We start from the raw sequence: 23,565 nt of genomic DNA, 5'->3' as shown, positions 1-23,565 counted from the left end.
TTATAAAGTGTATAACTAATTTTTAGCCCTCTTAAGGAGTCGATGTAATGGTACCCATAAAAAAAGCAAAGTGCATACCATTACCATAATCATGGATATGTTATCGTTCCAATATATACACACACAGGTGAACTACATCTTGAGTAGACAAAAGCTATCCATTTGAGTAGACATACATCTCCATAAAGCTATCCATTTGAGTATACATCTCTTTCTCTTTCTCTCCCTCTCTCTCCCTCTCCCTCTCTTTCTCTCTCATTTCCTCTCCCTTTCACAATATATCCTAACACTCTCCAAAAGAAAAAGGGAGAGGGAGAGAGAAAATGCACTCTCCCTCCCTCTCCCTCTCCCTATCCCTCTCCCTCTCTTTCTCTTTCTCTTTCTCTTTCTCTTTCTCTCCCTCTCTCATTTCCTCCCCCTCCCTCTCCCTCTCCCTCTCCCTCTCTTTCTCTTTCTCTTTCTCTTTCTCTTTCTCTTTCTCCCTCTCTCTATCTCTTTCTCTCCCTCCCTCTCCCTTTCCCTCTCTTTCTCTCGCATTTCCTCTCCCTCTCACAATATATCCTAACACTATCCAAAAGCAAAAGGGAGAGGGAGAGAAAGAATGCACTCTCCCTCCCTCTCCCTCTCTTTCTCTTTCTCTCCCTCTCTCATTTCCTCCCCCTCCCCCTCCCTCTCTTTCTCTTTCTCTTTCTCTCTCCCCCTCTTTTTCTCTCTTTCTCTCTCATTTCCTCTCCTAAACAAGCAAAAGAGAAAGTGATTTAAACCTTAAACAAGAAAAAGGGAGAGGGAGAGAGAGAGAATGCACTCTCCCTCCCTCTCCCCCTCTCTCCCTCTCCCTCTCTTTCTCTCTTATTTCCTCTCCTAAACAAGCAAAAGAGAAAGTGATTTAAACCTTAAACAAGCAAAAGGGAGAGGGAGAGAGAGAATGCACTCTCCCTCCCTCTCCCTCTCCCTCTCTTTCTCTTTCTCTCCCTCTCTCATTTCCTCCCCCTTCCTCTCCCTCTCCCTCTCTTTCTCTTTCTCTCCCTCTCTCTCCCTCTATGTACACTAATTAAAATGTTAACTTTGGGCCAAATGGAATTGTGAGATTGCTACATAACCACATTGATATATAGGTGGATCTCATATTGGACTAAATCTCATTCTTTAATTAAAAGGGATTTGACCACATGGCCAAAAATCTTAGCAAAGTTCCTAGAGTATGATCCTTGCATAGGAAACTTACATGGAGAAGAAATCAAATATTAACTTAGGGACAAAGTCATCGATGACATTTTCTACATAACCACAATGATTTTTTACTATATCTTATACCACACTCACACTCAACATTTCATTATCACTTTGACCATTTGGTTAAGCCCGTGGTCAAGTCTCACTATTAATAGAATTTGATCTTCTCAACGAAGTCCATGACAAAGTTTTTACTATATGATTCTTACAAGAGAAACATAATTAATGCTAACTTAGAGTCAGGATAATCCATGAGATCTGATACATAAGCATATATATTTATGGTTGGATCTCATACCACACTTAATCTCAAATTCCAATATTTCATTTTATGAAAGAGTCCCTTTGGAGTATATTTATCTTGTATTTCGTAAAATCTTATGTTGTTGTGTTTTCAATTTTCAACTTAGAAATCTTATACATTTATTTGGGTTTTGTGAATTGTAATATTTTTAAATCCACTTTTGTCTAACAACTTTTTCTCTTTGTAGAACTATTCAATGGCAAAGAAAGATAGCACATCCAAAAACGAGACCCAAACCATTGATGGAGTTAGTGGTGATTTTGTGTATCCATGGTATGTGGATGTTTATGATAGTCAAGGAAAAAGGATTGACAATGTTCTCTTAGTCACTTTAAAGAGTGATATTGCATTTTTTCAACAAGATGGTGTCATAGAGAAGATAACAGATGGATGTGCTAGGAAAGAGGGAATACCATGTAATCTTGTTAAGATCAAGGGGAAAAATGTAGTATACAAACTTGATCCTTTGTCATTTCACTTTGCCTGTATTAAAGAAGATGAAGAATACTCTTTGAAAAAAATGGGATGGATCTTATTTGAGGAGATAAAGGGCACAAAAGACATTATATTAGCATTCCAAGCTGTTCAAAATAGTGAGCTACTTTCCCTATCAAGAAAATGTGATCACCCCAACAAAAGAATGAAGCTCCAAGATAAATAAATAGACTTGAGATCTTTTCCTTCTCCTCAAGAAGAAAATAATTCATGGAATCCCACAAGCTCAAATTCAAAATCACCTCAACAAAGTTCCTTGTCACAAGCTCTTATTGTTAGTATGGCTGTTAACACTACTAAGAATGATGCCACTTTACCTTCCATGTTAGAAGTTACACCTGCAAAGCCCATAATTTCTCTTGAGGTCAAGGAGTAGAAAGAACATTCGATTTTCTTGAAATAGTTAAGAAGAAGGAAAAGAAGGAAGAATTAGGATTTCACATGTTTGAAAAATTCTTTCCATTTGGTCCAATAACACAATTTCATATTCTCGTTGATAGGTGTTATGAGGCACCTCCTTTGTATGCTTATAGGTCACTATGTTGGGATTATGTAGAGAAGCTAACCATGTCTTTCATAAAGAATCCCATGAACCCAGCAACAACAGCATATCTTATGCCTTTTGTACAAGACAACAAGGAGAAAAGACCCATGCATCGTGATGAGGTGGATGCTAATAAGTTGGACACTTATAGTTATTGGATTATATCAGGGCTTCACTCAATTCATGCAGGAAAGATACATATTTAGAGAAATACTACATTTTGTCTAGCAACCAAGCATTTATACACCACAAGAAATGCTAGAATATTAGTTGATTGTCCTGCGGAAATGTGCATTGAGCTTTCACAAATGACAAATATGGAATCACATAATGTTATGAAGAATGCCCCTTATGTTGAGCAACTTTAACAATTAAGAAATCAGTGGTGGCTAGCATTTAGTCCTCCACCAAAACCCCAACAAGGGCTTTCTAAGACAAGCTCTCAAAGAGTACCATGGCAGGTAATCACATATAAGCTTACCTTTTTTTTTTGTGAAGATTAGTGTGATGCTCTTTCTTTTGTTCTATGCTCACTATTTTGATCTTTTTTTTGCAGAGATTTGTGGCATACATTGGAGAAAATTGTGCATCTAGAGATTGTTATATGATTGTTAGCTCCCAATAAATATTTGATAGTTGGATCAAAATCATAAAGAGATACTCTAGAGGTGAACTTATATCCCAAGAGGAGAGTTCGAGAAAAAAGGGAAGGCAACCTTCTCCTGCTGCATTTCATTGCCTTATGGTTTTAAAGGATGGAGAAATCCTTACACTATAAGGGAGATCAATGAAGATCATATCATTTTTCTTAGAAACAAATGGGATAACGAAGTTATGATTGACATGGAAACAAGGGATAATTAGAAAATCAAGCAAGATAGGGTCCTAAAGGAGGAATTAGTCACTCTTTTCAATGCTTCAGTTCTAGAAAGTAGAACTGTGATGAAGACTTGGGAAGAGCATGTTGATGATTATGATATCAATGATGAAGTCTACACAAAGATTTTAGGCATTTGCAATGATTGGGTATCAAAGAAGCTCACACATGGAGTTGATGCAGGGTCCCTACCAAATGGAGCAAAAGATATTGTGAACTTCCTAATTGGAAAAAAGTAAAATCCTCTTCAATCCTCCACTACTTCCCCTTGGCGTGTATATGTTGTCGGATGCAATCTAGAAACCTTTGATCTTATACTTAATGTTTACAGAGATCCAATTATCATTAGGGTTGTTGTTCTAGATGTAGCACATGGGGTTGAGGGAATGAAATGGGACTCTATAAAGTTTGGAAAGGTTGTATCCACTCTACTACAAATGACATGTGAACCTAAACAATTCATGTTGTTATCATTTCTTCATCGAAAGAAAATGGCAACTTTGGAAAATTCTCTTCAAAGCATTTCTTGCAAGTATCGCATGCTAGTTGGTAGTGTTGACTTCCTACCAATGGATAGAATGTTTGCTTTTGGATCTATAGATTCTTTTGTGGTTTTGACATTAATGACCATGGAGAAAAGCTTCATCAAATTTGAGCGATATAAAAACAATGTCAACAAACCTTCCATTTTGGACTTTGAAGGCTTGGATAAGGAGTGCCATGATGAAGATCTTGAAGAAGAACAAAGGATTGCAAAGGCCAATTTGAGAAAGAAAATGACAGTTATGGAGACTACAATCAAAGCATTCAATGATGCTCATGAGGTTGTATTTGATGTATATGCAAGTGGACTTGCATTTAAGGTGGCATTGGTAAATCATATAAAGACCATTGCAGTGGTTTGCAACACTCAAGAGTAAAGAGAGGTTGAAGCACAATTGTGGAGGGTCCAGGAGAGTGCCAAACAAAATTCAAACTCCCAAGAGGTTCCTCCTACTGAAGTTCAAGTTCTTGAAGTACCACCCGAAAGCATAGAAGAATCATGTCAAGATATAGCAAGTCTAATTATGAAAGAGAAATTAAGGGCTACTTTAGGTGTTTAAACTCCGTTCCTTCTCCTTTCATCAAGGAAGACATATTGATGTAATTTTGATTTTTTTCTTGAGAAGTTACTTCCATTAGCATTTGCAATATTTTCTTTCTTTGATGATATTAATTAAAGAAACTATGTCTTTAGTTTTTTAATTTTTTATAAAAGGTACCATGAATGTTTGGTTTTAAAAATCTATTTAAGTAAATATTTTGCCAAATCAGTATTAAAGAGCTCATTAAAATTTATCATCCTTTGTAAGGATAATTGTTTAATTGTAATCTAGTGTGTAAGAATACTTATCATAATGAAAATTTTGAGCTAGCTATGCAAAATTTACTTAAGTCTATTTTAGATCTTATTTCAATTAAACTCTTATATGTGTTGTGTTATGATCTTGTCATGTTAGTTTTCGTTAGATTTGTCCACATGGTCAAATCTCTTATCTCTTATAGCCTCTTTTACTACATCACTAGTGTATGCATATGCATGTACCTTAGGATAAGAAAGCCAACAATATATTGCACACCCCAAAAAAGATTCATTGCACCTCCCAAAGGAGTTTTACCTCAATAATAAATATCGCAACAAAGATTTCTCTCCAATGTATCTTTTGAGATGTGTATATGGAATATTAAGGTAAAATCATTGTTACAATTCGTGAGTTTAAATATCTATGGGATATAACTAGTTCAAAAATAGAATGGTTAGTCCTTAAGAAGAAACTATGAAAGCTTATTCCTTATTCAAATAGAGTATAACTTATCTCAATTAAATTGTCATGTGTCACTTATATGTGACATAGTTTTTGTCACATGATCAAAAGTATCATGTTTAAATTTTCTTTTAATAAGTAGGACAAATAAACACCTTCTTTGTACATGCCATTTTGAAGGCCTTTTAAAAAATTGAGTATGTTAAATATTATAATGATAATATAATTTGTGTAACTAATTACAAGAATCTATTGTTAATATCTCAATTATACTTATAATTAGCGATAAAAAGTGGGTATGGAAAAATGACTTTATTAGAATAAATTTTACTTCAAAAAAAACATCATATATATTTTTTTCACCTCATGATATTACTTTTGATTAGATTTGACCACATGGTCAAATGTCTCTTTTCTTAAGACATCATTTTTTAAGTAGTACCTATTTATGTATTTATCAATGTGAAGTTGAATTGCTTTAGTGTTCTATGCCACTTTATAGCTCAAACATTAGGTAGAATGATGAGGAAGTAAATGAATCTAATGTGCTTCTTTTTCTTCTTTGTAACTTCAACTAAGACATCTATGGTTGGATATCTAACTGATTCAACAACAGTAGAGCACGATGATGTGGTTGATGTTTCCTTGATAAGAAATGTAACACAATTATGTGTAATACTTAATCTCAATGGTCTTCTTTTACAACGATGCTTTGCTAAGTCTAAAATGTTTCAAAGCTTTCAAATGGGAAAGCAATGGCTTGTTCTTCAACCTGGATGTATGGAGTTTCTTGAAACCTTATTTGCAAGATTCCAAGTGGGAGTTTGGTCAATAGCTTTACATAAGAATGCCATGGCAGTTATTAAGTGCTTGGAGATCCATGCAAAAAGGAAGTATCATTTCTTCATGATTTGGAGTCAAGAACAATGTCATAGACATCAACTCAAAATCATATATAGGCTAGATAAGATGGGATTAGAAGCAATGTTCAAGCCTCTGAAATATGTATGGGATCAATATGGAGATGTTTGTCAGTATACCAAGACTATTCTCATAGATGATAGTCCTTACAAAGGATGTCCAAATCCTGTTGAGAATTGCATTTATCCAAAAACATTTGATATTGATCGTGAAGACTCTATCTTGATCAAAGAACTTCTACCATACTTGACTCACTTAAGCAAATACCATGATGCATGTGAATTCATCAAGTTTGATCGATATGGACAAGATCTAATTCAATATGGACATGAATTTTATGCTAGATTTAAGGCTGTCATTCATGAATGGACTAGAGCAAAGAATGATGGTATTTCATCTTCATCATCAGCACCGCACAAGACCATGATTGATAAAGATGGTATATATGTTCAACCTTCAATTACTTCTTGCTTCAAGAGACCATCTATTATACAAACATCCTCAACAAATGCCTCACGTCATCCGTCTCTTACATTGAATAGCTCACAATTATCCATGTTGAAGCAGACTCCTTTAGTCTCTACTTTGAAAGATATGGAAGCAATGCAACTTGCTCATGAGTTAGGATATCACAAACATTTCATAAATGGTAGTGCAGCTAAACGTTTTATACAAAATCTACAAAATTTGTATTTTTCCAATATACATGATGTAACAAGAAGGCGCTAACTTTATATGGACTAATTTTGACTTTCATAATAGATATATCACTTATATTAAAGGCTTTTGCATGACTATGAAATATATGCTTGTTAGAAATTTAAAGTGTTTTATGTAGTTACCTTGGTGTTTCTAAACATCACCAATATCAATGAGAGAATCTACTTGATGTTTTTTATTGTTTCAATAACATTAGTTAATTGTGTTGAAATTTGTTATAAAGTGGTTTAAATCCTATTTTGTACTTTATGATAGTCTATTATACAAACATACTCAACAAATGCCTCACATCATCTATCACTTACATTGAACAATTCACAATTATCCATGTTGAAGTAAACTCCTTTAGTCTCTACTTTGAAAGATATGGAAGCAATGTAACTTGCTCATGAGTTTGGATATTACAAACATTTCATAAATGGTAGTGTAGCTAAATGTTTTATACAAAATCTACAAAAAATTTACTTTTTCAATATACATGATGTAACAAGAAGGCATTGACTCTATATGGACTAATTTTGACTTTCATAATAAATATAACCCTTACATTAAAGGATTTTGTAAGGCTATGAAATATATGCTTGTTAGAAATTTAAAGTGTTTTATGTACTTACCTTTATGTTTCTAAACACCACCAATATCAATGAGAGAATATACTTAATGTTTTTTATTCTTTCAATAATATTAGCTAATTGTGTTGAAAATTCTTATAAAGTGGTTTAAATCCTATTTTGTACTTTATAGCCATCTACTATACAAGCATACTCAACAAATGCTTCACATCGTCTATCACTTACATTGAACAACTCACAATTATCCATGTTGAAGTAGACTCCTTTAGTCTCTACTTTGAAAGATATGGAAACAATGCAACTTGCTCATGAGTTAGAATATCACACATTTCATAAATGGTAGTGCAGCTATCTACAAAAGTTGTATTTTTCCAATATACATGATGCAACAAGACAGTGACTCTATATGGACTAATTTTGACTTCCATAGTAAATATATCCCTTACATTAAGGGCTTTTGCATGGCTATGAAATATATGCTTGTTAAAAATTTAAAGTGTTTTGTGTAGTTACCTTGGTATTTTTAAACGCCACCAATATCAATGAGAGAATCTACTTAATGTTTTTTATTCTTTCAATAACATTAGTTAATTGTGTTGAAATTTCTTATAATTTTTTTTAACTTTATGTCTTAGCAAACAAATAAGTCTTAAATGATAATAAAATTTATGTCTATTTCTTTGGAAACACAAACCATTGGTCAAAGGTTAAATCTTTAGTCTTAGAAAAATCATAAACTTCTAGCTTGGTATATAAATCTTCATTTTATGATATCAAAATTCATTTAGCTAGTCAAAGTGTGAAGCTAGTTAATTTTGGCCAAAGTCAATATCCATCTTGTCCATATATTGTCAAGATAGATATAAATTTTGAATAAAAGATATTTATATATCATGCATATACATACAAAAAATATAAATGGAGTGAGCAATTATTTGACATACTTGTGTTTATTGGTTTACACAAAAAAGGAACCATCAGATCATAGGTTATCCAAACTTATGACGATATGGTATTAGATCAAGTTATTAAACCACACCTAGTTAGTGGTGACTCTTTTAAGGTCCTAGTTCATGAAACTTATACATGTCACTTTAAATGATGCTATATCTAAAAGAAAAAACTCGTATTATAATATCTTCAAATCCATAACATTATAAATTTTGGCCATGATAACATATTTTCATACAATGTTTAAGGCTCTTCTATTCTAAATTCTCTCTCCACTCCATCAAACCTTTGTATTCTTACATTAAACTTGGAAATTTCCTAGGTATATACTAGTTAAGCCTCCTTGATGTTTCCACCACCATACAACATCATATTTTGTTAGTATGCTAGAAAAGATAGAGGTGAATTCCAAATCTCATAACAGCCACATAGCTTACATTCATCATTTAAGCTCTCAAGATGTGTGATCTCATATTTGTAACATACAAACTGCCCTTTAAAGATAAACACAAACATGGTGCTCTCTTTCATTCACAAAAGTAAGACATTCATTCAAAGTGGGACTTGGAAAATTCCCAAAATCTCTAATATGGTGTTTCCTCATATCTTATTATTGAAAGTAAATGCTCCAATAACATTACTCAAGAACTTAAATCCTTTAAACATATATGCAATAGTACTAGACTAGTTTGTAGGGCTTTTAATAACTAGGTTGGCAGATGCAACTTAGTAGAAGAGTCGTTTTTTCCATACGTTCAAAAGATCGTTTTCTTTTCCTTTAATTTCACTACTAATTAATCTGTTGACGACTGTTGTTGCGTATCGGGTACTCTGTTGCCCCACGTGACTCTTTGTCCCACATGACTCTCTATTGCTGCCTATCTACCAAGATAAGCAAGCAAGAGAGTATGCATAGAATGAGTTGAATACCATCCTTCATGACTTACATTGCTTATTGAAACCTGTTTGATACTGACCATCCACATCAACCACCCTGATTGGACACTTTGAAGAGCATAAGATGTGGAAGTAAGAACCATCAAATACTAACTATCCACATCAACCACCCTAGTTGGACACTTTCAAGACCATAAGCTATGGAAATAAGAACAATAGCACAAGCAAATGTAGAAAAGAGGATATACATAACCAAAACAACAAAAATTCCCATTAACATGCCATTAAAGTCTATCAAAACATTTACATCAATGGAATTAAGGGTGCACAAGACATGACTTTGCACTTACACTAGAAAGTCCCATATACAAGTTCTTCTTCTGAATCAAAGCAAAGGGGACTTCATGAAAGAAGCATCGGCTCACACAGTAAATTGGCATTTGTAAAGAGATACAAGTTTTTTTTGGTGTGAGTTATCACCATAAATGATATGTATACTTAAAGGATTCAATCATGAAAATCTTTACAATAGTAGAACCTTCATGCATGCACTAGGAAGCAAAAAACTGATTCGGCCCCTACTAGTGGCTAGCAAACAATTGAGTTACAAAATTACTGACCATAACCAATACCTCATAAGCGGGTAGATTCAGACCATCTATTTAGCCCCTACCAAAGGCCGAAAAATAATCAAGTTAAATGAAGTACGACAATATAGGAAAACATAAGAAAACCTTCTTGAAAGCACTAATAAGTTTTCTAAAAGCATATATCATGTGACTTCAAAAACATCATCGTGTTATAACCAAAAAAAAAGAAATTGCCTCTTGTGAGCATGATCTAATAGGTCCATCAAGATCCTTTATACAATGATTATATTTGAGAACATTGTGCATACAATACACAAGCCACATAATCTTTATCTTTCATGCTTTCACATGTGAAGCAAAAAATATGTCCTAATGTTCTATGTGGCAAGAGCATATCAAAAGTAATACAAGGAAAAAGTGATTTGTGAAAAAAAAGCTATATGCTAAAACTCCAAACAAACCTATAAAGTACATTTGCTGCTTAAAACAAGAGCCAATGGAGGTCATCCAAAGTCATGCTACAATAAGAAAGCTAACAATTGATTATTAATCTCAACCTACAAGATCAAGCGATAGAAGCTGAGTCTCACTCAATGAAACTATATATTTCTTCGGCAAATTTAAAAAACTTCCAAGAGCAAACTTGCAAAAGATAATGAAGTAAATGTGCATAGTGAAAACTGAATAACCTAAGGGGCTACCAAATGTAAAGGTCCATTCTTCTCATAATTGTACAGCCAAGCTTTAGGATTTTGCAAAAGATTTGAGGCATATAATGTCTACCTAACATTAGGACCTCAAAATACAAGACAAAGCTTGATCATAAATAAAAACGTGGAAACAAAAACTCTACTTAAAGCTTGCAGTGAATGCATAAAATAGCAACTGCAATAGTGCACAAAATTGAGAAGAAAAAAAGAGAAAAATGATACTCTAGACTCCAGAATGCGCATTGGATTAGTTATCCACCTCGTCCAAGCCATCCAAGTATGCTTGAAGTAAAAGTCATCTTCATTTAGTGTTGGTCATTGAGGCACCTTGTGCCTGAAGATTGTCATAAAATTTCTCAATATCTAAAACTGACATGTTTAATTTTTTTTTGTGTAAAACCTATGTTGCCTATGAATAATGCAAGTCAACACAGCTTGTGGAAGTATGTTACATTCCAAACTCTGAATTAGGTTGTACTGTGGCTTGGCAAGGCTTGAGATGATGGAGACAAAAGTGAGAACTATACCATTCTATTTACAAGTATGACTTTGATCCATCAAAAATCAATAACATACCTATCACACCGTTTTGAGAAGCCAGAAACCTTGCTCTGCAACTCCACACCATCTAGTTATTGCACATATGTAAATAGCCTTATCATAATGGCCTTTTAAAGGCTTACAAGAAAGGGGAAAATGGAATGTGAAAAAGACCTTACCAGGGCTTTTGGTATGGGAAAGAAGGTGTAAAAAAAAACCCTTAACCCCCTCCTATCTTTTTGTGGAGGGGGGAAACAAGGTATGAAAGGGCCAAAAAAAGAATTTTTGCATGGGGGAAAAGGGGCCCTTAGGGGGATTTAAGATACGGGGAGAAAAAGGGGCTTTAAGGTAGAGTTTTTGGGGGGGGGAAAGGGGGCTTATAGAGCCCTAAGGGGGGAATTTTTGAGGGGGGGGGAGGGGTAGTCTTAAAGGCCACATGAGGGGGGGACTTAGGAAGCCCACCCTTGGAAGCTTCCAAGGGCCTTTCAGAAACCTCACAAAGGGCACATGGGAGGGGAAAATGACTCCCAGGTGGTGTTACGGCGGCTATTAAACGACAATGACTCCTTATCTTGATCTCCTCGACAGCAATTGGCCTCGTGATGTTGCTGATGGCGATGTGGGCAGGGGATCAGACTGAAGCGGCAGCTGCAATTGGGGATTGGCGGCGTCACGTCTGGATTTATGACAGCACCTCAGTCGTCCTCTTAGCCTCAACTAATTTTCTTTGCTTCCTCCTCTTTGTGAGTTATTGATAGAATGAAGGCTCTCACATCCTCCCAATCTCTCACGATTTCACACACAGAGTATCTCCTGGCAGCCCTTTTGTCCCCCTCATTGCATGCACCACCCCCAGTTTATATAGGTAAGGGGAGGGGAATCCTCCCTCCCCAGCATGGTAGCGGGCATGGCCACTTCTCTTCTGCAAGCTCCATCGATTATCTTATTAAGATTTTATAAAAACAATTCCATTGTTCGTTGGCTCTGATACCAACTATAACGTGTCCACTCGTATCTTCAAGACATGTCTTAGCAGTCCATCGGAAAGGATGTATAGAAAGCTGCGCCCGGCACTCCCATGGAATGTTACGGGGTTTGCGATCTAGGACTTTCCACATCTGCCACGTAGAGAAAGTATTCCGGCCGTTCCCACTTAGGACCGACCTGAATTAGGGTTTTCCCTATTGGTCATTTCCTAACGGCAACTAGCATCAAACCCAAGCGAACTACTTTACACAGAAACGCCACCTCTGAAGCGGATTCACACTGCACTTGGATCAAGGAGAATGGGAAATGAGAGGGATGAGAAGCTCAACCTCTCTGCCATAAGGCATAGTCCCATTCCGTTCCCCTAAAACAGCGTAAATCAGAATCAATTATAACTCTAGGTCAACACTTTTGTTGTTCGTGTTCTTTGACGATCTTCTGGCTATCCATTGTGAATTGAGAAAAGTTCCCGGCGAACCAGGACCACCCATCCATAGGACGGACCACCCATCCATAGGATGGACCTATGGAATTACCTAACACATTTAGTTGGACATGTATCAATCAACTCCTTAATTAACCTGTTAGGCACTGGTTCCTTCACGTAATCATATCACTTGACATAGAAAAACAATGTCAAAGAAGTTCCTTGTTAACAAGTTATCATATTTATCTTTGAAATACATAAAGTGCTGCCCGTAGGCTTATCCACAATGTGCTCGAAGGCTATCCAGCAATCCACAGGGATTACTAATCCAAGTTTCCATCTTTTTAGCAAAATATTCTTGGGGACAAACCCTAGATCACTTCTCAAGTATGTTCCATTGTCCCTACATTCCATGAATGTGGGTAAGTATTTAGGGTATAGGAGTTTCAGTTTTAGCAATATGTGCGATTAGGTCACGTATTAAATCCTAGTGAGTTCTTTGGAATTGAATTAACTATTTCTAAAACGAGTACTCTGCGGTTTTAGGTGTTTAGGTTTATGCCAATTTGTTTAATTCTTGAAGATAATTACGCTATCATTTCTATAAACACATGACTCATTGTCTACGCGTAAATTGATTTTCAATCCTAACTTATCGATTTAAAATTGAGCATAGATTAGGTTATAACCTAATTCTAAATAATCATCCTATAACTTGCAAACAAGATTCATGCTAAACAAGCAACCTTTTACTAATAATTATGCAGTTGAAAAACGATAATTGACCAATTTATGCAACTTAGGAATCATTTCATGCCTTGCACTTTCCTACGGATTCTTAGCACTTTCCATGATGACTCATTGCGAAGAAGATATGGCCTAATAATGCGACATGCAATTTATACTTCCATGCCTAAACGGAGTGCACTATCTTAATTCCGTTTTGAAAATATGGACAATAATCTCAGTTCAGTTCATCGAAATGCACAAAAACTACTTGCTAGGAACGCATATCAATCTTCTACTTACTTTATTTTGTTCATTTTATAAAAAATTCTAATGATTGAATTCCTCCGTCGTGAGCTAATTTTTCAAAAGCATTTAAGACAAAAAATGCATCCTATTTCCAAAAAGATCCTCTACGTCCAATTAAATTATAATGACGTAAAATAAAAATTAGGAAGAAAAACTTGGACGTGGTGAGATGTCCACGTGGATGCTAGGAGATGACCCTCCCACGGTTGCGCCTTGGGCTTTCTTAGTGGCCATCGCGAATGCAGCCTTTCCATCATGGATGCAGCTTTGTGAACTCCCTTTTGAAATTCCACGGTCCTTTATGAGTTTTCTTTTCCTTCCTTTCGTATAAGCTCTTTGAAGGGATACTTGTGGAGGAGGGGAGAAACCTCGGAAAGGGTTTAAAAACCCGAGAAGGGGGTATTTTAAAATCCTCAGTGAGTAAGGCTCATCAAAGCCACCGGAAAGGGCTTAATGGCCTTTTAAAGACTTACAAGAAAGGGGAAAATGGAAAGTGAAAAAGACCCTTACAAGGGCTTTTGGTATGGAAAAGAAGGTGTAAAAAAAAACCCTTAACCCCCTCTTTTCTTTTTGTGTGGAGGGGGGAAACAAGGTATGAAAGGGCCAAAAAAAGAATTTTTGCATGGGGGAAAAGGGGCCCTTAGGGGGATTTAAGATATGGGGAGAAAAAGGGGCTTTAACGTAAAACCTTTTTGGGGGGGGAAAGGGGGCTTATAGAGCCCTAAGGGGGGAATTTTTGAGGGGGGGGAGGGGTAGTCTTAAAGGCCATAGGAGGGGGGGCTTAGGAAGCCGACCCTTGGAAGCTTCCAAGGGCCTTTCAGAAACCTCACAAAGGGCACGTGGGAGGGGAAAATGACTCCCAGGTGGTGTTACGACGGCTATTAAATGACAATGACTCCTTATCTTGATCTCCTTGACACCAATTGGCCTCGTGATGTTGCTGATGGTGATGTGGGCGGGGGATTAGACTGAAGCGACAGCTGCAATTGGGGATTGGCAGCGTCACGTCTGGATTTACGACAGCACCTCAGCCGTCCTCTCAGCCTCCACTAATTTTCTTTGCTTCGTCCTCTTTGTGAGTTATTGATAGAATGACGGCTCTCACATCCTCCCAATCTCTCATGATTTCACACACAGAGTATCTCCTGGCAGCCCTTTTGTCCACCTCATTGCATGCACCACCCCCAATTTATATAGGTAAGGGGAGGGGGATCCTCCCTCCCCAGCATGGTAGCGGGCATGGCCACTTCTCTTCTGCAAGCTCCATCAAGGAGCTTAGTCACTCCTTCTATTCCCCTCCTCCTCCAGCTCGACAATCGGCTGGGGGGAATAAGGGGAATAACAACAATTTTTTTTGTCATTTATCCAGTTTAAAAAAATATTATCCCTATGAGGGCTTTCGTATGCGAATTGCATATTTTGGAGTTGTTACATTCTCTCCCCCTTGGAGGAATCGAGATGTCCTCATCTCGTGATAAGCTAGGGATATTGATGGTTGAGAGTGCCTTCATCTATCCAAGTGGCATCCTCTTTGGGATAATCTCTCCAACTGGACGAGGCATTCTCTCAAGGTTCTGGATCTCAATTGTCTCTTCCTAACATCTAAGATCCTATCAGGCCTTAGTTCAAGGACTCCTTGACTAGGCATTACAACTTATTGGTCATCAAGTACATGGTTAGGATTAGGTACGTACTTCTTCAATAGGCTGATATGGAATACATTATGAACTTTTAGGTACTCAACGAGTTGCAATCTATAAGCATTAGGTCCTAGGCATTTGAGGATCTTGTATGGTCCACAATACCTTGGACATAGCTTTTTGTAATCTCCTAAGGATAGGGAACTCTTCTTAGGACGTATGCGAATGTATACCATATCTCCTTCCTCCAAGATTCTATCTTGATGCTTCAAATCCATGTATGCCTTCTGTATATCCTTGGCGGCTTGGATGTCATGTCTTATTGACTTTATTTGGTCATCCATCTCTTCCAACATCTTCCTTGAAGCTTCAACCCTCAAGGTTGGATCTGAGAAGTTTAGGGGACACTAGACTCTTGCTTCTCATCTAACTTGTTGAGCTTAATCAAGTAGACAAGTAATCCTTTTTTGACTCCTTTTATGATTCGAGATGCTTTGGTCAATTGGATTTTTGGATTTCTAGCCTTACCTTGAGTTGTGACTAATTCCCTTTTAGAGTTTCGAAAGGAAACTTGGCCCTTCCCACAATGAATGTGGGTGTCCTTAGGCTTAAGCCAATCCATTCCGAGTAGACACTCATGGATACCTAAATTCATAAGTCTGAATTTGACCGAAGTCGTTTTTCCTCCCAGAAAAAATTCCACCTTAGTAGTCGGCTTCTGAATGTAGTCGGCTTTTGAAAGACCATTTGCCAATTCCACAAGCAAGATAGGTGCATCTACTATGTCTATTCCTAATATTTTTGCACATGTTGGTGAGATAAAGGAATGTGTACTGCCACAATCAATCAAGGTCTTGAAACCTTTAATTTGATAGTCTGACGGTATTTGAATCACCAAGAACTAGCGATTCGGGCCTTTCTTGTGAAGAGCGGTATGGACTGTCGCCCTTTCAAACTCTGCTTCCATGGTCAGATCTTCTTCTTCTTCGCACTTTTGCCTATTGGCAACGCACGCGGTTCTTCCTCTACCTCGGGTAGCAGCTCCTTGACCACGGCCCGTTCCTTGGAAAGGTGCTTGACAATGTCCTCCTCCAAGCTTGGGACATTGCCTCTTGAAATGACTGGGCTCGTTGCAATGGAAACAATGGAGGTTTCGGCCATTGCTTTGAGTAGGAACAAAGTTGTTGACGTTATTAGTTCTTGCTTTCTTTCTTTGTCCTTGATTATGACCTTAAACTCTCTTCATTTGAGGCCTGAATGCTCCTCTATTCGAGTCATTATAGGATCAAGTTTTGTCACCCCTTGGTCTAGCCTGCACCTCCTAAATTATGGGCGCAACTCGAATGAGAGTGTCCTAAAGATCTGATAGATGCATAGATTCGAGACTTGTATTTACTGGTGGATTTAAACCAGCACAAAATTTGGACACCTGCTGTGTCATGTCCATCTGTGGCGCATACTTAAGAAGTGAGACAAATTCAGAATAGTATATGTCAAGAGTGAATCCCAACTGTTTTAGCTCGTAAAACTCGTTCATTTTCTGCATGCGATATGCAGGTGGTAAATATCTTCCGTGCACGGCTTTCTTCAGCTTCTCCCAGGTAACAGATCCTTCCCCAATCCCTTGATCCCTACACCATTGCTTCCACCAAAGCTTGGCTTCGCCAATGAGCTTTAGCTTGGCGAGCATAGCCTGATTGGCGGGTGCAGTAGTGGCTACTTCAAAGTAATCCTCCATGGATTCAATCCAAATTTCAGCATCTGCTTGAACGTACCTGTCTCACCCGTCAAATTCGGGCCGCTTAATCTGCTTGAGAAGAAACTTCTTCTCCTGGATTACCACAGTACTTGATGTAGGAGGCGAACTAGGAACCTATTCCTAGGGTTGTGCCTAGACTAAGGTTTCTTTATTAATCGATAATCGCTCCGATTCATATTTCATTTTCAATTCAATCAAGCAATCTAACCACTTAACTTCTTATCAATTCTCAAGGACAGAATAGACATTGATAAAAAGAAGTCTTATTATATTTATATGGGTATAACCCTTTTGGAATACAACATTTCTTGCAATGATAAGCCAACTGTTACATTTAGTTTGGGGAGAATAATTTTGTATTACATTTATCTACAGGATTTGTATAATAGTATGGTTTCGCGTCATGGATCTTTAGGAATCGGTAAATCATTGGAAGTTCAGGGTATCCTTTCCTTTGGAACCCATTCTTCCCATGGCACCCCAACACTTTAATCCTGTTGACGGGGATTACATGAGTCACTTCCTCATATACATATGAGTTCAGTTGAATTCTCTGACCTCGAATATGTAAAGTTGAATTTACGTGAGCTTCCACAAAAATGAACAGCTTCACGACTTTTAGGTCTTCCAAACTCTTGATCCTCTTTAGGTTGGTTTGAAGGTATGCAAACCGGTGGGCAGCTATATAGTAGATTCCTGAGGCACCCGTCCATCTTCGCTCCATGTACAAAGGCGATGGATTATAGATCTGCTCTAGGATATTCATCATCTCAACCCTTTGTCGATAATTAGGGGAATGCATCGCAGTCATAAACGTGACCCGGAACACTAAGAACTTGTTTCACGCTTCGTAATTCTGCAAGACAACATTGAAAGTAGGGAAATGTTTGGACAGCAATATTTGCTTTGTTTTATCTTATTAAGATTTTATAAAAACAATTCCATTGTTGGTTGGCTCTGATACCAACTATAACGTGTCCACTTGTATCTTCAAGACACGTCTTAGCAGTCCATCGGAAACGATGTCTAGAAAGCTCCGCCCGGCACTCCCATGGAATGTTACGGGGTTTGCGATCTAGGACTTTCCGCGTCTGCCATGTAGCGGAAGTATTCCATCCATTCCCACTTAGGACCGGCCTGAATTAGGGTTTTCCCTATTGGTCATTTCCTAACGGCAACTAGCGTCAAACCCAAGCGAACTACTTTACGCAAAAACGCCAGGTCCGAAGTGGATTCACACTTCACTTAGTTCAAGGAGAATGGAAAACAAGAGGGATGTGAAGCTCAACCTCTTTGTCATAAGGCATAGTTCCATTCTGTTCCCCTAAAACAACGTAAATCAGAATCAATTATAACTCTAGGTCAACACTTTTATTGTTCATGTTCTTTGACAATCTTCTGGCTGTCAATCGTGAACTAAGAAAAGTTCCCGGCCAACCAGGACCACCCATCCATACGACAGACCTATGGCCACATCCACCACACTTTCCTCAGGTTGTTTTAGTTAATTAATTACACACATTTAGTTGGACATGTATCAATCAGCTCCTTAATTAACCTGTTAGGCACTGGTTCCTTCACGTAACCATATCACTTGACATAGAAAAACAATGTCAAACAAGTTCCTGTTAACATGTTATCATATTTATCTTTGAAATACATAAAGTGCAGCCCGTAGGCTTATCCACAATCTGCCCGAAGGCTATCTAGCAATCCACAGGGATTACTAATCCAAGTTTCCATCTTTTTAGCGAAATATTCTTAGGGACAAACCCTAGACCACTTCTCAAGTATGTTCCATTGTCCCTACATTCGGTGAATGTGTGTAAGTATTTAGGGTATAGGAGTTTCAGTTTTAGCAATACGTCCGATTAGGTCACGTATTAAATCCTAGTGAGTTCTTTGGAATTGAATTAACTCTTTCTAAAACGAGTACTCCGCGGTTTTAGGTGTTTAGGTTTATGCCAATTTGTTTAATTCTTGAAGATAATTATGCTATAATTTCCATAAACACATGACTCATTATCTATGCGTAAATTGATTTTCAATCCTAACTTATCGATTTAATATCGAGCATAGATTAGGTTATAACCTAATTCTAATTAATCATCCTATAACTTGTAAACAAGATTCATACTAAACAAGCAACCTTTTACTAATAATTATGTAGTTGAAAAACGATAATTGACCAATTTATGCAACTTAGGAATCATTTCATGCCTTGCACTTTCCTATGGATTCTTAGCACTTTCCATGATGACTCATTGCGAAGAAGATATGGCCTAATAATGCGACATGCAATTTATACTTCCATGCCTAAACAGAGTGCACTATCTTAATTCCGTTTTGAAAATATGGACAATAATCTAAGTTCAGTTCATCGAAATGCACAAAAACTACTTGCTAGGAACGCATATCAATATTCTACTTACTTTATTTTGTTCATTTTATAAAAAATGCTAATGATTGAATTCCTCTGTCATGAGCTAATTTTTTGGAAGCATTTAAGACGAAAAATGCATCCTATTTCCAAAAAAATCCTCTACGTCTAATTAAATTATAACGATGTAAAATAAAAACTAGGAATAAAAACCTAGACTTGTGGTGAGATGTCCACGTGGATGCTAGGAGACGACCCTCCCGTGGTTGCGCCTTGGGCTTTCTTAGGGGCCATCGCGAATGCAGCCTTTTCATCGTGGATGCAGCTTTGTGAACTCCCTTTTGAAATTCCATGGTCCTTTATGAGTTTTCTTTTCCTTCCTTTCGTATAAGCTCTTTGAAGGGATACTTGTGGAGGAGGGGAGAAACCACGGAAAGGGTTTAAAAACCAGGGAATGGGGTATTTTAAAATCCTCCACGAGTAAGGCTCATTAAAGCCACAGGAAAGGGCTTAATGGCCTTTTAAAGACTTACAAGGAAGGGGAAAATGGAAAGTGAAAAAGACCCTTACGAGGGCTTTTGGTATGGGAAAGAAGGTGTCAAAAAAAAACCCTTAACCCCGTCTTTTCTTTATGTGTGGAGGGGGGAAACAAGGTATGAAAGGGCCAAAAAAAGAATTTTCGCATGGGGAAAAGGGGCCCTTAGGGGGATTTAAGATACGGGGAGAAAAAGGGCTTTAAGGTAAAACCTTTTTGGGGGGGGGAAAGGGGGCTTATAAAGCTCTAAGGGGGGAATTTTTGAGGTGGGGGGAGGGGGGGTAGTTTCTTAACGGCCACAGGAGGGAGGGCTTAGGAAGCCCACCCTTGGAAGCTTCCAAGGGCCTTCCAGAAACCTCACAAAGGGCACGTGGGGGGGGGGGATGACTCCCAGGCGGCGTTACGGTGGCTGTCAAACAACAGTGACTCCTTATCTTGATCTCCTTGGCAGCGAGACCGGCCGCCTGATGCTGCTGACGGCGATGTGGGTGGGGGATCAGACTGCAGCAGCAGCTATAATTGGTGATTAGCGGCATCACGTCTGGCTTTACAGCAGCGCCTCAGCCGTCCTCTCAGCCTCCACTAATTTTCTTTGCTTCTTCCTCTTTGTCAGTTGTTTTGGAGTTGTTACATTTTGACATGTTCGGCCTTAATGTGTTGACAAGACAAACATACAGTGACATATTTGAGAACATCATCTTTAAGCCTTTTCCAAAAATAGCTATTTCTGACTGCATTGAGGGTCTTGGCATAGCTAGGATGTCCTGAAAAAGGGGAGTCATGGGCTTCCCAAAGCATCTTGTGCTTGAGTGACTAGCTTGCCGGTATACATAATCTTGTTCTATAGTAGACAAGTCCACTATTGATAGAGAATTCTTCACACTTTGCTTGTAGCTTCGGGTCTTGATCCTTATTTGATAATATCCAGACCTGAGATCGATCTTGCAGAAGATCTTCGCACCTTGAAGATGGTCAAGAAGTTCATCTTTTCTTGGAATGGGGTATTTGTTCTTAATGGTTGATTGATTCAACCCTCTGTAGTCTATGCATAACTGAAGCGTTCCATTCTTCTTCTTCTAGAATAGCACTAGAGCTCCCCATGGTGAGCTGCTAGGACAGATGTAGCCTTGATCTAACAATTGCTTAAGTTGCTCCTTTAGCTCAATCGCTTTCGGAATGGATATCCTATATGGCCTCTTTGTGATTGGTGCAACTCTTGGCGCTAGCTTGATTTCATGATCGCTTCCCTTTGAGGTGGAAGTTCTGTCAGCTCTTCAGGAAATACGTTTGCGTACTCCTTTAGCGATGAAAGTTCTTCCCTAGACTCCTGATTCTAATCTAGCTTATTTAGCTTAATCAAATAGATAGGTAGCCCATTTCTAACTCCTTTTATTATCCGAGATGCTTTGTCCAGTTGAATTTTTGGCCTACCAACCTCTCCTTGAGTTGTGACCAATTCCCCTTTAGATTTTTGAAAGGAAACTTGTCCCTTTCCACAGTGAATGTGGGCATCATTAGGTTTAAGCCAATCCATTTCGAGCAAACACTCATGGATACCTAGGTTCATAACCTTGAATCTGACCGAAGTCGACTTTCCTCCCATAAGGAATTCCACCTTAGCAGTTTGCCTAGTACAAGTGACCTCACGACCATTTGCTAATTCCACAAGTAAGGTAGGTGCTTCTATTGTGGCTATTCCTAATCTTCTTGCACAAGCTGGTGAAATGAAGGAATGTGTACTGCCACAATCAATCAAGGTTTTGAAGCTTTTACCTTGATAATCTGATGGTGTTTGAATCATTGAGAATTGGCGATTGGGGTCTTTCTTGTGGAGAGCAGCATGGACTGTTGCCCTCTCAAAGTCTGCTTCCGTGGTTAGGTCTTCTTCATCGCAAGTCTCCCTGTTGGAAACATTGGTGATTCTTCCTCTGGCCCTGACAGCGGCTCCTTGGCCATGGACCATTCATTGGGATGGTCCTTGACGTTGCCCACCGTTAAGCTTGGGACACTGCCTTTTAAAATGACCAGGCTCGTTGCAATGGAACCAACAGAGATTGTGGCCATTACCTTGGGTAGGAACAAAATTGTTGGCAGTGTTTGCCCTAGCTCTCTTCCTTTGTCCCTGATTTTGGCCTTGTCCTCTCTTTGCCTGGGACCTATACAGTCCCTTGTTCTGACCATTGTAAGACTAAGTCTTGTTATTTCTGGTCTGCACCTCCTATATTATGGGTGTAGCTCGAATGAGCGCATCCTATAGATCTGTCAGGCACATTGATTCGAGGTGGGTGTTTACAGGTGGGTTTAATCCAGCACAAAACTTTGACACCTATTGTGTCATATCCATTTGTGGCACATACTTCAAAAGAGAGACGAACTTTGAATAGTATGCATCAAGAGATATACGAAGCTGTTTCAGCTCATAGAACTTGTTCATCTTCTACGTATGGTAGGCAGGTGGTAAATATTTCCCTCGCACTGCTCTTTTAAGCTTTTCCCAAGTAGCTGACCCTTCTGAGATCCCTTCGTCTCTGTACTATTGCTTCCACCAAAGTCTTGCTTCGCCGGTAAGCTTCAATTTTGCGAGCATTTCTTGGTTAGCGGGTGCAGTACCTGCTACTTCAAAGTAATCCTCCATAGATTCGATCCAGATCTCAGCATCAGTTTGGATGGTCCTTCCTTTGTCGTCAAATTCTGGTGGCTTGATCTGCTTGAGAAGGAACTTCTTCTCTTGAATTACAGTCGTACTTGGTGTAGGGGTCGGACTAGGGATCTGGACTTGAGATTGTGCCTGGCAATGAGATTCTTTATGTTAAAAACTTGCTAAGCGTTTCTCTCATTACATTTCATGTCCAGTTCAGCTTTTAGCCAAGTGACCTAATCACTTAACTTCTTTATCAATACTCACAGTCAAGACAATCATTGATAAAAAGTCTATTTCATTCATGTGGGTATAGCCCTTTCAGAGTACAATTATTCTTGGGAAAATGGAACAAGCTCATACATTAATTTGGGGAGAATAAGATTGTGTTACATTGAGCTACGAGAACTGAGTAATAATATGGATTGGGGTCATGAATTTTCAGGAATCGATAGGTCATTGGAAGATTAGGGTATCATTTCCTTTGATACCCATTCTTCTCGTAACGTCCCAACACCTTGATTATGTCAACATGGATTATTCGAGTCACTTCTTCGTACACATACTTGTTCTACTTGATCTTTCGACCGCCGACATGTAAGGTTGCGTTTGCATGAGCCTCAACAAAGATGAACAACTTCACGATCTTTAAGTCTTCCATCCACTTGATTCTCTTCAAGTTGGTTCGAAGGTACGCAAGTCGGAGGGCAGCTATGCAATAAATTCCTAAATCCCACGTCCATCTCCGTTCCATGTACAGGGGTGAAGGATTGTAGATGCAGTCTAGGATATTCATCATATTGAGCCTTCGTCAATAAGTCGAAGCATGCATCGTAGTCATAAACATAACATGGAATACCAAGAATCTGTTCCATGCTTCGCGACTCTACAAGTCAGCATTGATAATTAAGTAAGGAAATGTTATGTAACAGCAACATTTTCTGTACTTCTCCTCATTAAGTTTTCTTGTAAATATCAATTTCTCATTGGTTCTCTCTGATACCA

General features: G+C 38.2%; 2 pseudogenes; both read left to right on the top strand.

The window, feature by feature from the left end:
• Window positions 1-3,839: 3,839 nt before the first annotated feature.
• On the top strand, window positions 3,840-4,556 carry LOC148011173 (uncharacterized; annotated as a pseudogene).
• A 7,162-nt stretch (window positions 4,557-11,718) lies between these two features.
• LOC148011172 (uncharacterized) overlaps window positions 11,719-23,565 on the top strand; it is a 47,864-nt pseudogene continuing 36,017 nt past the window's right edge.

Source organism: Lygodium microphyllum, chromosome 28 (genome assembly GCF_053477565.2).
Source record: "Lygodium microphyllum isolate KBCC chromosome 28, Lygodium_microphyllum_v1.1.10, whole genome shotgun sequence".
NCBI classification, from domain to species: domain Eukaryota; kingdom Viridiplantae; phylum Streptophyta; class Polypodiopsida; order Schizaeales; family Lygodiaceae; genus Lygodium; species Lygodium microphyllum.
The sequence above is the reverse complement of the archived record's forward strand: the minus strand, read 5'-3'. Positions and strand labels throughout refer to the sequence as shown.